The sequence below is a fragment of the Theobroma cacao genome, chromosome 2 (genome assembly GCF_053813885.1).
Source record: "Theobroma cacao isolate CCN51 chromosome 2, ASM5381388v1, whole genome shotgun sequence".
Lineage (NCBI taxonomy): Eukaryota > Viridiplantae > Streptophyta > Magnoliopsida > Malvales > Malvaceae > Theobroma > Theobroma cacao.
In genome coordinates, this window is record NC_142640.1 from 38,326,499 (window position 1) to 38,343,027 (window position 16,529).

A 16,529-nucleotide genomic window follows, 5' to 3' on the forward strand; every position below is an offset into this window, starting at 1 on the left:
CACCCCACATCCCTTTTCTTTTCCGTACTAATCCTTCAGATTTTCCTTCTTGACGTGGCGTCATAGACCTTCAATGCCGTGGCACTAACTTGGCTTCAGGTTTTCTCTTACTGACTACTACACCTTGCCAACTTCCAATGCAATTTTCTCCATTTTCAAAGTAGAACTAGGCAAAGTGATCAGCATGAAAGTTGTAGCGCTGTCTCTTAGATTACCAATGGTCTAAGAATCACATCTTTTGGACATTTGTAGTGAGAGTCATGACCAAAATACTTCAACATGTACAAACAAGGCCTTGGTCCTTTAATCACCTTTCTTCACCAATTTGAAGCCTTATTCCTTAAAATCCTACAAAAGCATAAAAACTAATAAATAATAATAAAACTAAAGTAAATAAACATAAAAATAATATAAAATAAAATAACTTAATAAAAGTAAATTAATTAGACAAATAACTAAAAATAACTAAATCCTAACTAAAGTCAAGAACTTATCTAGCTTTTAAAAACAAAGTGAGACAAAATAATTCTATTTTATAGAATTATAAAATTTCTCTCTTTTTCTTCTTTGAATCTATGACCATTTTTCTAATGAGAAGTGTCTAGAAAAATACCAAAATTAGAGAGAAAGAAGACACTTGAGAGAGGTTCAGCCATGAAGGCATTTTTGGAGGAGAAAATTTGGGTATTAGAGTTTCGGCCAAAATGAAAGAAAATCTTCTTCTTTTCTTCTATTTTGATTTGGCCTCTCACATTTTTTCTTTTATAGACTCCTTTTTATTTTTTAAAGAATTTAATTAAAATGAAATTCCTATTAAAGCCCATCTAGGTCATCGATAAAGAGTTATGGTTGTACCATGCTCCTCCAATAATTATCTAAAAGAAAATTAAATATTTATTTAATTATAATTATTTGTCCATGTCAAAATATGATTCCTTGTTGAATAATTATTCTATTTTATTATTATCCATCTTTAATTGAAAAGAATTAATAATAAAATAAAGGAATCCTAATCAAAATGGAGTCATATAATTTATCAAGAAATTATAATTAATTATGAATAATGAATAAAAAATTTAATTCTTTAATTATAAATAAAATCCTTCAATATTATTTTATCTTAAGACAACAATTATCTTAATAAATAGTTCTCATTTTAAGAAAACTCTTGTCTTAAAAATATTTATTTATTAAGACAACTTTTGACTTACCAAAAATAATGTAATTAAGACAAATCTTGTCTCAAAACAACACATATACTTTTACCTAAATTAACACAACTCTTGTCTTAATTAATGCAACATATTTACTTTGTCTAAATTAAGACAATTCTTGTCTTAATTAAGACAATATCTAAAGTTATCATTTTTTAATATTAATTTAATTAATTAAAAAATACACGCATTCCATCTTAAACAAGTTGAATTCTTTGAAGCTAAGTAAGGAATATATTTGGACGTAATTATTCCAAGCTCCAATAAACTTAGAATTATTCTTAATCTCATTAAGATAATTTAAGTTTATTAACCAAAGAATCATTCCACTAAAGATTTAAGGTTGCGCTCTTGGATTATATACAACTACAAGAAATACTCCAATATTGATATTTACTATTGGTTGTCCAATTGCATACCTTATGATGCAAACCTTCATAACCATCTAATGACAAAATGTGAAATTATCGTTTTACCTTTTATATCAATTTTGTCCCATAATCTCACATTTCATCCAATTAGTGATCCACTACTCTTGATCTAATCTTTTAGGCATCAAGATGTGTTGAATAGCTAAGTCATCTGTCACGAGCCGATACTCTCCTCGAGCCCGTGACAACCGCCTCGATGTCCCGATAGACATTCATTACCCTGAATGCCAATTGAAACCTCACAAGGCTTAATATCAGTTTTCGCACCACCCCTGTGAGCAATAATTACTAAATATCATATTTTAAAAGATTATAAGCTATTTCCAAATCAAAACAATAATAAAAAAATATTTTCTGTTTCACAAGGGCATTTTGGTCATTTTTTCTAAATTTTTGAAACCTGCTGAAAATATAATATATAGGGGAAAATACACATTTCATAACTAAAAATAAGTTTTTATGTGTAAAACATTCATTTGGGGTGAAATTGTAGCTAATAGAATAAAATAAAAATATTAAATGAAATATTCCATTTTCTTATAAAACAATATTTATAGAACTCTGCGTAAATAATTTTTGTAACGTAAAAGCAAAATAAATCCATACATACAGTAACACAGATAACCAGAGTATGTAATTTAATTTACAATGATGTGTGGGCCCCCGAATAACCAAAGGTAACAAAGGCTGTGGACCTACAATTTCTGAAGAGGCGAGTCCAATAATAAGCCTCGACGTAATCAGCTATTTACGGACTGTCCTGATCCTGGAATGAGTGGAAAGGAGGGTGGTGAGTTTATATAAACTCAGTGAGTAAACAAACATCATCTAAAATATCTTAAGTCGAATAAATGGAGACAACTTAAAATAGTTCATCGCACTATGATTCATAACGTTTCAAACTCATTTCAACTAAATAAAATAATTTCATTTCACTCAAATAATCAACATGGCTTATGAATTTCTTAAAAATTTGGCTTGTGCCAAAACTCATTCTTGGGGATACCTTGGCCGGGGCATCCAACCGAGTTCGTCAAGGCTGTTAAAGAAAATTTCATATACGCATAAAACACATTTTTACGTTTAAAAGCATAGTCGTTCCTTGGCGTTGGCTGAGTTCACCCTCACGTGGTGGTGTAGCGTGTAGTGAACTCTAAAGCTTTACCTTAAGAGATACCCTTCAAGCCTTTCGTACCGAGGTAAAATATAACCAAGTTTATCGTGCCCCTCTCTAATAGGTTGGTCCACGAAAACCCGCCACTGCAGTGACTAATCAATATGTCAAACCCTGCTTTGTAAAATAATTATAATGTCATTCACATGTTCGATAGAATGTTTGTATATTTAGGAAGTTCGAAAAATAGTTAAAAGACGATATTGCCCCTAATGGTATCATTAAGTCGATTAAGCCTCGAACTAGTTCAAATAGGAATTTTAAGGTAAAATTAAGAGTTTCACAGTTCAGGGATGACTCAAAATGGTAATTAGGAGTTCGAGGATCAATTCGGAGTCAAACCGAATTTTTTACTATCTAGGGGCAAAATGTAATTTTTGAAAAGTTTGGGGGCAAAAGTGTAATTTTTAAAAATTTACTCCACCAAAACTTTGGAAAAGACTAGAAATTTCATGGAAGACATGGATAAGTGAAGAGGATTGAGTGGTAGAAAAAGAAAGTCAAAAAGATGGCTAGAAAAAAATAAAATAATAAAATATTCAAAAAGTAAAAAAAATAATAATATTTTATTAAGCCTATTAAAAGGCTTGAAAATTCCAGAATTCTTCATTGGGATGGTCAGCCAAAACCAGCAGGAGAGAGAGAGAAATAAGAACAAACCCTAGAGTGAGAAAATTCAAAGAAAAAGTGTGATTTTTCAAGGAATCAAGTGTTTAAAGGTATGATTTTTCAAGCTTAGCTTAAGATTTATCATTTCCATGCATTTCCCATCATTTTTCATGGTTGAATCATGTGATTTGAGGATGAATTCAATTCTGGAAAAATGGGTTAGGAGAGAGAAACTTGTTAGATTAATTTGATTTTAAGTTATGTTAGTGTTTTAAGTTAGTTTAGCATATTTAGGAACAAAACAACAAGAAAAGAATTTATTTTCCTCCATTACTATTATTGGCCGAATTTTCTAGGGGAATATTGGCTGATGATCTTGATGTTTATTTGAGGAATTATGATGAATAATGATGAATTATGAGTTTAGAAAAATAATGGGAATTTTCGGAGTAAAAATATGAATTTTTAACCATTAGGGGTATTTTCGTAATTTGCTATCGGGACTGATAATTTGCACCACACTGAGGGACATTAAGTCAATTTGGGTGCAATTGAGGTATAGAAACTGAAAAAAATTAATTTGAGATTAAATTGGACGCGTTAGTAATTTAATCGGGTAATAGGCCGAATTAGGTTAGCATCGCATTTAAGAGGTAGTCGGATAAGTTGCATGTCATATCATGCATATATACCGAGCCTGAATTGATTTTATAATGGTCAAGCATTGATGTGGTGAATTATGTATTGTACATTATGGATAGGTGGTGAGCAAATTACACTGGTAAAAGTACAGAAATTGTGCTTAAAGACTGGGATTAGGAGTACGTCGACTCCTAGAACTGTGAGTGGACAATTTATCGTCTTAAATATCTAGAGTAATTATACTTGTTTGATGCTTTTATTGAATGGTGAGTTTAAATTATAAAATATTATGTTTTCCAATTAAAATATTTTTTAATAAAAAATGAGATTTATACTGGTTTTGAAAACTAATATTGTTTTGGGAAAATTGAGTATATGGAGACTGTGTTGAAATTTATGATTTTATATGTTATTGAAATCGTGGCTTATGATACTATGGTAGCATGATGGCTAAATTTTTGGGGTTGGCATGAAATATATGAATAGTTTTGGATTGGTCTCGATAGACTGGATTACATTTTATTCGCCATATTGTGCTACTGGAATTTTTATGGGTCTGGTGGTATATTAAACGGTCACTGCAGTGGTGGGGGTTTCCGTGGACTGCCTATGAGAGGGGCACGGTAACTTAATTATATACTTACCTCCGGAGGGAGATGTTGGGTGAAGTATCTCCTGAGGTATGATTTGAGTGCACCTCACGTTCGGGCCACCACGTAAGAGTGAGACTCAGCCAACGCCAAGGAACGGCTGTGTGTCAGATGTGAAAACATGTTTATGGGTATGGGTCATTGAATAGCCTTGGCGGTCTCAGTGGGATACCTTGACGAAGGTACCCGCGAGAATGATTCTGGCAGGGGCCAAGTTTAAGAAATTCATAAGCCGAGAAATTTTGATGAAAAGAAATTATTTGGTATAGATTGAAACGAATTTTGTGTTATGAACATTATTGAGATATAACGTTTTTATATTGTCTCCATCTACTCGGCTTTAGATGCCTTTGATGGTAATTGTTTACTCACTGGGATTATTTAATCTCACCCATTTTCCTATCCATTTTTCAGGCTCAGGACAATTTGTTGATAGTTGATTAAGACGAGAATTAATCTCGGAGTTGCATCATAGGAAGTAAGGGTTCGTAGCCCTACATCTTCTTAGTCAGTTGGGGGCCCACGTGTCACTGAAAAAGTAATTTTATTCTTCAGTTATTTGATTTAAAGTATGTATGAATATATTTAGCTTTTACACCATGTTTGTGACGAGTTTTGGTATTTTCGAAGAAAAATGACAAAAATGCCCCTGTGAGCCAGAAAGTAATATTTTATTGTTTTGATTTGGAAATGACTTATGATTTTTTTTGAAATATGAAATTTAATAACTGTCACTCACTGGGGAGATGCAGAAGCTGATGCTAAGCCTTGCGGGGTTTCGATCGGCATTCGGGGTAATGAGTGCCTATCGGGACGTTGCGGCGGTTGTCACGGGCTCGATGGGAGTTCCGGGTCGTGACACAATATCCCACCAAATCAATAAAAGTTTCAACAGCATGACATGGCAATTATATTACTACCCAGCCTGTTATGGCAAAACAAACAGTTCATACAATTTCAACACAATTTCTAATTCAGCCATTCATGCCAATATCACCATAAGCCATTCAATTCAAACCATAAATTTACAACACAATCAAATAGTCTCCAATTACTCAATTTCTAAAATCATCATTCAATTTCAAAATGATTTATAAAACTCATTTCATTTAATCACATTTTACTTATAAAACATAAGGATTTACCATTTAAACTCATTTTTCTATAAAATCACAAAAATGAATAAAAACTACTTTAGATAATTAAGACGATAATAAGGTTACTCACAATATCGGGAGTCAAAGTACTCCTAGTCCCGGCCTTCAGGTACAATCTCCTTACCCTTATCGGAAGTTTCACCACCTAAACATAATGCACAACAAGCAATTTACTATATTTGTATTAAACTGTTATAAAACTAATTTAGGCTCTATATGAATGCATGAAGTGGGATGCGAAATGTTCGGATTATTATCTAAATATTGTGTTCTACGTAGCTTCAATTATGTATCGAAATAAAATGGTATTGGCCTAATTTGATCTATACACCGGTTAATTGGCCAATACATCCAATTCAACTCCAATTAACTTGATTCCACTTCCAACACTCCAAGTCATCAATTACAAGTTAAATAATATGTAATATCACAAAAATCCGTTATCAATATCTTCCTTGTAAAATTTGGCCATTAAAGGTTTAGTGTAAAACATGTAATTTTCATGCTTGATTTTCACACCTTACATCATAAAACAACTAAAAACACCTAAATAGCATGAAATTCATCAAAGTCCATTATCCAATTTCTCTCTTGAAAATTTCAGCCAAGGAGTGTGGGTGAATGGCATGAAATTTCTTGCTTGTTTTTCATGCTAAACATCACCAAACAACTAAAAACACTAAGATACCTTGAAATCTAACCAAATAAATCATCAAACCTTCTCTCCCTAAATTCGGTCAGCCATGAATCCTTCATGAGATCTTGAATTTTAACCATGGTAATTGAAAAAGAATGCATAGGAAAGGTAGGTTACAAGCTAGAATTAAGAAATTTTACCTTTACTTACTTAATTCCTTGAAATCCAATGAATTTTCTCTTGATTTTCTTCTCTAGGGTTTGTTCTATGCTTCTTACATTTTGTTCTTGCCTTGGCCGGCCAAGAGAAATGAGATGGGAGAGTTTTAGTTGTGTTTATAAAGGAAAATATAATAATATTAAAGCTTGACACTTGTCACCATGTGATTGGTCCATGCATAAAACTTAATAATTAAGCATTTCTTCTCCACCACATAAAATCCCTCAATTATCCAATGTATAAAATGAATTTCATGGCTTTGACAAGTGTCAAGGTGGTGCAAAATTTCAAAAATTCTAATTACGTCCTTGTGGACATGTGAAATGACCTTTTTGCCCTTATGTTCGAAAAAATTATCGGAATTAAAATTTTTCACTTCTCAAGCTCAAATTATGTTCCAAATAGTCAAACTTGATCAAAATTTCATCCACCATCCCAAATTTGCCCTCGGGTGGAAAAATGACCATTTTACCCCTACGTTATGAAAATTCTAATTTAACTCCAAGTCAATCCTCGAACTTCGAATCACCATATTATGTCATTCTAAGATTCAATAACTCTCAATTGTATCTTAAAATCTTTATTTGAACTAGTTCGAGGCTTAAATCAACTTAGTTGTACCACTAGGTACACTACCAATTTTTGACGATTTTTTTGAGGTATTCAAGTATGCAAGCATGTTGTCAAATACATGAATGACATAGCAAGTATATTATAGAGTAGGGCTTGACATCATCAATCCAATAGGCTTAGATTAATCATCAATCTTCCTAAAATAACTAAAAATGATGTTAATATTATGAACTCAACTTTTGAATACATATTCCTTGATGCTTAGCTTGATTATAATCTCAACATGCAAAGTCTACATCAACGCTATATGATGATCATAACTATGGCATATCAAAGATTATAAGGAGACAAAACATGAGTTCACTATCCATCAAGATTACGGTTCTACTATAAGCAGATGCATAAGTGTGAGATTAAGGTTTAAGTAACGATCAAACTTAAACTGGATTCTTATGTGATTCCAGCTCAAATTATAGTGTCATTACTCAAAGTCAACTACTTCGATGATTTTAGACATATCATTCCTTCGAAGTGAATAACATTCCTTACATTAGAAGAAATCTAGATACTACAGTCTTAACATAATAAAGTGACCAGCTTTATTATATGATTGTGAATAATTTTAAATTCAATTAAAAAACATGTCTCCTATATATGACTCTTCATACAAATTTATTTTAATACTTCAATAGAATCTTGGTACCTTTATAACTAGATAACAAATGCTTACTTAAAGCAAACTCTTCATCATTTTATCAAAATATACTTTCATTACAAACAAAATAAATGGAAATAAACCTGAGAATATACTTGCTTTCTAGGGCACCATATTCTCAAATTCCCAACACTAACAACTTGTCAAACATTTCTTAAGATCTTAGGGAGATATTTTAATGACTCAAAAACATTTCAAAATACGTGTTTGCAAATTTTAATTATTTTTGTTAGATAAAGAGCTTAAAGTGAACAGCAACCAAGAGGGGGGTCAATTGGATATTGAAAATTTTCTTTCAAAACTTCTATGAAAAATTTTAGCTTTTGAAGCTTAAAAAAATTGATAAGAGCTTTGAAAATGGAGTATAAAGCTTAATCTAAAACTTGTAAAAAGGAAGAAAAAACAAGGACTAGACAACTTGATTTTATAGCAATTCAACCCTCAAAGCCTACGTCCTTTCCCTTTATCTATCATTTCTCTAGAGGAATAACCAACTACAGTGAATTCCTAAAAAATTACAAAGCTTTTTACTTCACCAAGCTAATAAGCTAACTTAAGTACAAGAGAATAAGGATTTATCAGAGTATGGAAGATATAAAACGGATTTTCTTTTTAAAGTATTTGAAATAGTGAGTGATGGAAAGAATTTTCTTATTTGTCCATCTTTTTCTAATTTCTTGGAAGGTTTTTCTACTCTTTCTTTTCTTGCTTTCTTTTTCTCTTGCTTTCTCTCACTTCTTTCTTCCCAAATGACGTCCTCTATAAGGATATTTATAATGCCTTGTGATATTTGGTCGTTTAGGTAAGATAGGATCAAAATTCTAAACATTGGTGCTAGCTGAATTATTTCATTTAAACTTCAGGGATCGATTCTTTATAACTATGAATTGTCACTTACTTCAGTCTAGAGCTTGGTGGAATCGACCATTATAGTGTAAGGTGTCAATTCTCCTTGTCCCATATCAAAGGTAGCACTATTTTGTTTTTTTAAGAATCGACCTTTATAGCTTGAAGCATCGATTCTACTTGTCTCATCTCTAAGGTAGCACCTTTCTGTTCTTTTCAAAATTGACCTTTGTAGCTTGAAGTGTTGATTCTACTTGTCCATTAAATGCCAAAATTTGAATTTTAAAGGCTCCATTCTTATCCTTATCTGATGTGGCTCTCTTCTTGCCTAAGTTTCTTCTAGGATCAACAATTAATGCTTGAAAGGCCGATCCAGAACTTCAAACTTTCATGGATCAACACTTAATTCTTTGAGGTATCAATTCAAGTCTTCCAAACTTGTCTTTTTAGGTTCTTTTTCTCTTGGACTCGACTTGTGCTTTAATAGGAATCAATCTTTGTGAAACCCTTAAGTGAGCATATAGATTACATATTTTGAATATTAAACTTAGTTTTAACCTTCAAAAAATTCTATTGACACTTTTAGTTGTTTGTCACTTTTGAAATAGAAAATTTTCTAAGTCTAGAAGGGGTCAAAATATATGATTTTTATAGAACAATCTTCTGAAAATAAAATATGAGGGTAATGATTCCTTTAATTTTTTCATAATTTTTTAAATACATTTGCTATAGTAAATGCGAGCCACAAATTTAATTTCAGTTTTTTCGATTTTGTTCTTGAAACCAAAATTTAGATTTTAATTCTTTTGGATTTTGACTTTTTTATATTTTTATTGAATCCAAATGCGGGGTTGTTTGCTTATTTACCTTAAATATTTTAAGTAAATGGAGAGTAAAAAGGAAAAAGTTTTAAAAAAAGGACATTTACTTAAATAAGCTAGGTAGGTTTTATAGGTAATCTATCTCAGAACTACATATTGTTTCAAATGTATCGTTACATGTTCATAATGTATCAATACATATGGTCATGTATTAATACTTTCGTTGTTTTCAAAAAAATAAAAAGGGTAAAATGGTAGTTTGGCACTCAAAACTATAAATAACTCACTTTTTTTAGGCTTAACAGCCCTTAATCGCATTGGCAAGGTAAAACTTCTATTCCTAAGGTCTCCCAACCCATTTTTAACTCAAAACTCTATTTTTATGATTTTAAAGCTTAGTTGGGTTTTTTTTATGGAAAAATATGATATTTTTACCTTTCAAATCTTATGGTCTTGGATTTCCAGAACAAAAATAGTTGTTTTAATGGTCAAATATTCCTGTGGGTTACTAAAGTTCAAGACTTTGTGTTTTTCTTAAGCATTTAAACTCACATAAGGTAAGGATGAAGGAATTTTGGGTTTTTAAGCATTTATTTGGTTGAGTAGCGGTGGCTTTAAGCTAGAAATTTAGATTTAATTGAATTCGAATAATTTCGAAAGTACATAAAGTGATTACTACGAGATTATTATTCTAGGTAATGGCTGTGATATTTTTGTATGATAGGAATGCTTGAAAACTCCATGGATTTCGCTAAAACGGAGTTGTGATTGAAGTTAGGAAATTGACTCTCCAATTAGGTGAGTGGATACACTACTTTCAAATTATTTTGATATGTAAAGCTAGCATGATATCTATGGAAATGATTATTTATGTATTTTGAAATGAATCTTTAAAATGGTTTATCAAAGAATTTGAGTTTCAAGAATGAAAAAGGATTTCTAAAAAATAAATTGTTAGCTATTGTGATATGATTGACACAATGATTCTCAAAATGTTTACAAATCTATTAAGTCAAGATGGTTGCTCAGTTGCAAGATGGGTTAGTTGGTTAAACAAGCAAAAAAGAAAGAGTTTTAACAAAGACATATTAGTTTTAACCAATTAACACAAATCCTTAATCAATTAAAGCAATTTCGAGCGCTATATTAAGAATAGACAAAAAGGTCTTAATTGGTTGACACAAGGTTTAATCAGCTAAGTGAGTGCAGAATGCAAAATAGAAGCCTTTTAATCGGTTAAAGGAAAAGAGTTAACTAGTTAAAGGTTAAAGATAAAGTATAAAGAAGCGCTAAAATTCAAATTCAAAAAATTGATGACCATCCAAAGCACCAAACCAAAAGATTTAAAGTTGAAAAATTCTTAATTGGTTGGAGTCCATTTTAATCAATCAAGGATGAATGGAGAGAAGATTCAATCAATTAAAGGGAGTATTAATCAGTTGAATGGAGGCTAGTCAAAAACAGTGCTTGAAAACAGAAAGTTATTAATCAATTAAAGCTACCATTAATTGATTAACAGAGTAAAGCAGACTGTGAGACAGAAAAGACTTAATCGACTAAGAAGTATGGTTAACTAGCTAAAAGCTCATTGTCAAAATTTAGAATTTAAGTAGAAAAGGACAAAATAACAGCCAAAAATAGCTAGTTTCTATCTCCAACAGCCCAAAGTGATTTTTCAAGTATTTAAAAACTCTCAAACTGTCACGACCCGGCACTCCTTTCGAGCCCTTGACAACCGTCGCGAAGTCTCGGTAAATATTCATTACCCGGTATGTCAACCGAAACCTCGGAAGGCTCTTGCAGTAGTTTTCCACTTCCCCTGTGAGCAATAGTTACTAAATATCGAGTTTTAAGAGAATATAAACTATTTTAGATCGAAAACAATCAAAATAAAATTTTGATCACACAAGGGTATTTTGGTCATTTTTACCTAAAAATTTTGAAACCTGATAAAAATACAACGTATGGTAGAAAGATATCCATTTCCGATTAAAAATAAATTTTTGTAATCTAAATCATCCATTTGGAGTGAAAAGTTGGCTAATTAGACTAAATAAAAATATTCAATAATATATTTCATTTTCTTATAAAACAATTTTTATAGAACTATGCATAAATAATTTTTGTAGCGTGAGAACAAAATAAATTCATACACATAGTGATACAGTAAACCAGGTATTCAAAATTATCCTACAGTGGCATATGGATCTCGAGATAACCAAAAGTGCGCTAGAATGTAGACTTACGATTTCCAAAGAAGTAAGTCCAAAAGAGATCTTTGATGAAATCGACTGCCTACAGACTATCCTGAACCTGAAATGGTTAAAAAGAAAGGGTGAGTTTTCATAAACTCAGTGAGTAAACAAAGTCCGTCATTAACATCTAAAGCCGAGTAAATGGAGACAGTTAACATTTCATCATACCATAATCCACAACATTTTGTACTTGTTTCAAATCATATATATATAACAACACATTTCATTATAATACACATCTCGACTTATAATTTTCTCAAAAACTTGGCTCGTGCCAAAAATCATACTCGGTGATACTTTGGCTGAGGCATTCAACCGGGTCCGCCAAGGTTATTAAGTTAACAACTACTCATAAAAACATAATTTAGCCATCCCTTGGCGTTGGCAGAGTTCATCCTCAAGTGGTGGTTCAGCGTGAAATGAACTCTATCGTACCTTAGGAGATATCCTCCACGCCTCTCATACTAAGGTAAATATAGCGGGGTTTACCGTGCCCCTCTAATAGGCTGGTCCACAGAAACCCACCTACTGCAGTGGCTAATTAAATAACCCACCAATCAATAAAATTTTGACAGCATAACGTGGCTAACATAATACTACCCAGCCTGTCAAAGGAAAACAATAGTTTATATATTTCACCACTCAAAAACCCAGCCACATATGTCATCACGTATCAGTTCATAAATCATCAATTCCAAACATTTGTACGTAAACTTAACTATATAGGCAACATCAAAGGTTGGTCTCCACATACTCTCATTTTCAAAAACATTATTGAATTGTAAAATAATTCATAAACCTTATTCCTTAAATCGATTACTAGTCATAGAACATAAAATTCATTTAGGTTTAATATTCTTAAAATCATAAAATCGATTGTAAAAATACTTTAGATAGATAAGATGAACAGTGGTTACTCACTTTGACGGGAATTTACAACACTCCTAGTCTCGATCCTCGGGTGCAATACCTTTGCCCTTATCCGAGGGCTCACCACCTATACATAATGTGCAACAAGAAATTTAATATACTTATGCTAAATTGTCACAAAACTATTCTATGTTCTATATGAATGCATGCAATGAAATGGGAGGTGTTCGGCCTATCGCGCACTATACACTATTTAATCGGTCTAAACATCTAATTCGATTCCAATTAATTTATTGCATTTCCAGTACTCCCCAAAATTCCACACGCTTCAATAAAAATCTATTCTAAGTGCAATTACCAAACTATCCATCATTATGGTGCTAATTGCTAACTAACGCGAGTAAAATTTTTCGGTACCCATTTTCGATTTTTGGTATTCCTAAGCACCAAATACATCTAAATGGCATGAAAAACAAACAAATTCATCATCAATCCTCACCCATAAAATTCAGCCAAGATAGGTTCTATAATGGGCATGTGGATTTCTTGCTTAATTTTCATACTAAATGTTACTAAACACCTAAAAACACTAAATTACTTTGAAATTCAACTAAATTCATCACCAACTTTCTCTCTCTAAATCTGGCCAGCATATTGCCCCTCATGAAAACTTGAATTTAATTCATGGAAAATGGAAAAGAATGCATGGGCAAGATGAATTTCAAGCTTAATATTAAAAATCTTACCTTTAGTCACCAATTTCTTGAAAATTCAACAAATTTTCCATAGTTTTTCCTCCCTAGGGTTTTTCTTTTCTTTTCTTCTCTTTTCTGCAGGTGCTGGTCGGCCTTGAAATGCTGAGTGGAAGAGTGTGGGCTGGTTTTTAAATGGCAATATTAAAATATTAAATTTTTGACACATGTCACCTTTTTATTGGTCCACTTGTTTTAACTTAATTTTTAAGCCTTTTCTCACCACTACAAATGCTCTAATATTTATCCATAGCATAAAATAATAATAGGTAGAATTCTGGAGCTTGACAAATGTCATGGTGGTGTAAAATTACAATTTTACGACTAGGGTGGTAAAATTACCATATTACCCTTATGCTCTGAAAAATACTGGAATTATAATTTTTTTTTCTTCTTAACCTCAAATCATACTCCAATACTCAAATCATACTCTAATAAGTCAAATGGGGTCAAAAAATCTTTTTTTAAAAATTTCCATTGTGTCCCCAAGTGGCAAATGACCATTTTGCCCCTAGATAGCGAAAATTCTGGTTTGACTCTAAATTGATCCTCGAACTCCAAATCACCATATTAAACCATTCTGAGACTTTAATATCCTTAATTTCATCTCAAATTCTCTATATGATCTAGTTCGAGGCTTAAATCAACTTTGTTGTACCTCTAGGTACAATACCTACTTTTGTAAATTTTTCGGGACTCTCCTAACATGCAAACATGCTATCCATTACATGTATGTCATGACGAGTATTTTATAAGGTCGAGCTTTACACCAACAGTCAAAAATGAAATAAAGAAGCCATCTAAAGTGATTTTGAGCTTAAAAGATCAAAAACTTTCTCTTTACACTTGTATTTCATTCCCATCCTTTGAAAAAGTGTTTGAGCTTAACTTTGTATATCTTAGATTAGCTAAGTGATCAATTGTACTTCATCTTTTCTTCATTTATTGATTGCTTAGAGTGTGCGACACCTCTAAGGGGTTGATCAAGTTTCTGTTAGCATGGTTGTTGTTGTAGGTTCTAACTTAACCTTAGAAAAGTTAGTTTTAGGTTTTGGTTGATCTCGGGAAAAACTATTATTAAAGGTTATGGCTGAGCCTGTGAAAAGCCATTGTAAAAGTTTGGTGGAAGCTTGGAAATTCCACTAATTTTAGTGAATTGATTTGAAAATCTTTGATTGGGAGATCAAGATAGTGGATATAGGTCAAGGGGACCGAATCACTATAAATCATTATGTTTTGTTTACTTTCTTTTATTTTCTTCTCACTCTTAGCACGTAAATCATTCCTCTAGCAAGCTTTAAACTTCTATTTCAATTCTCTTAATCAGCTCTTTACTTAAAAAGAATTTTTGTGTCATTCTAAAAGTGTTATTCGCCTACCCTCTAGCATGCTTTTTAGGACCAACATTATCATCTTTAAGTTTTAATCTAATAGACAATTTTTTATTAGTCTCCTTTCAAATAGCTTCCAAAGCAATTTATTCTGAACTAGTTAGATAAATATCCTCTCACTTTTTAACTTTCAACCTAATAGGACTAATTTCTCCAACAAAAAAGTAGCTTCTAACAATTTCTATGGATAATTTCAATGGACTAATTTCTATGTAACAATTTCAAATAGTTGTTTGCAACAATTATTGTAGCATAAAACTATTAATCAATTTTTGCAAAATACTACTAATAGTAGTGTTGCAAAATATATTTGGCACAATTTTGTAAATATGTAATTTGTAATAGTCTATTGCAGCATAATACCTTTTAAATTATGAAACATATATATTTTGCAACATTATTAAATTTAGTTGAAAAAATTTTGCTGTTAATTAAAGACGGAATTCCCTGTTGTATAAAAATTAGTGTTTGTGACTTTTTTAACAAGAGATAAAATCTAACTTAATTTAATGAGGAAATTGTGAGAAATGACCTTCATAGAAATGAGACTTCAAAAATGACCGTCTCTATAATTTTAACTGTTTTTAGCCAGTTTTTGGTATGACTTGACAATAATACCCTTTAAACAATTTCAGATAAATTAAAATGGTTTCAATTTTCTCTCTCCCGCCATCTAGCTAAAAATTTCAAAATTAAATCTCGATTTCTCTTTCTGCTCAAATATGTCTATTTCGCCATCCAATTCGCAGATATGACATCAAGATCTTTCTTATTTTGTTTTATATTTTTGGATGGTGGATCTTAGGGTTCTTAAGGGCGATGAACAACGATTTTGCTCTTTATAAGTAGTGATTTTGCTCAAAAAGAAAGAACAACTAAAGCATGTTTGATGGGTTTTATGGTGGTTCACGATTTTGTTGTGTTTTGGATTGAGATGATTGTTAAGCATGTTTGCTAGGGATTCTGATTTTTTTTATGAGATTTTGAGTTGAAATTGTTCAGGAAATATTTTGTAAATATGGTATATTTATTTTTGTATAAGGGGAGTGAGTAAGACCTCCCGATAGGGATATATTTTCTTTTGCTTTGGAGGGTTATGAAGTTTTGTAACCTATCTTTTATGAAATGCACAATTTCACGGCTTAGCAAAAAAAAAATATTTGTTTTAAGTTCTTGAGTTTGTTGGTTTATTCATAGAACCCCAAAATTGAGTTTATTGGTTTTTAGGTATTACGTGACTTAATCATCGTGCGACTAGTTTTTAGTCATTATGTGACTGGTTTTAGGCATTACGTGACTAGTTTTTATACATTACATGACTAATTTTTAAGCAATGCCTAAGTCACACAATGCCTTACGAACTAGTCACGTAATGCCTTACTAACAAGTCACGCAATGCCTATCAACTAGTCATCCAATGCCTTATCAGAAACTAGTCACGCAATGCCTTATCAAAAACTAGTCATGCAATGCCCAAAGTTAGTCACGCAATACCTTATCAGAAACTAATCACGCAATGCTTATAAAAAACTAGTCACGCAATGCCCAAAGTTAATCACACAATGCTTAAAAA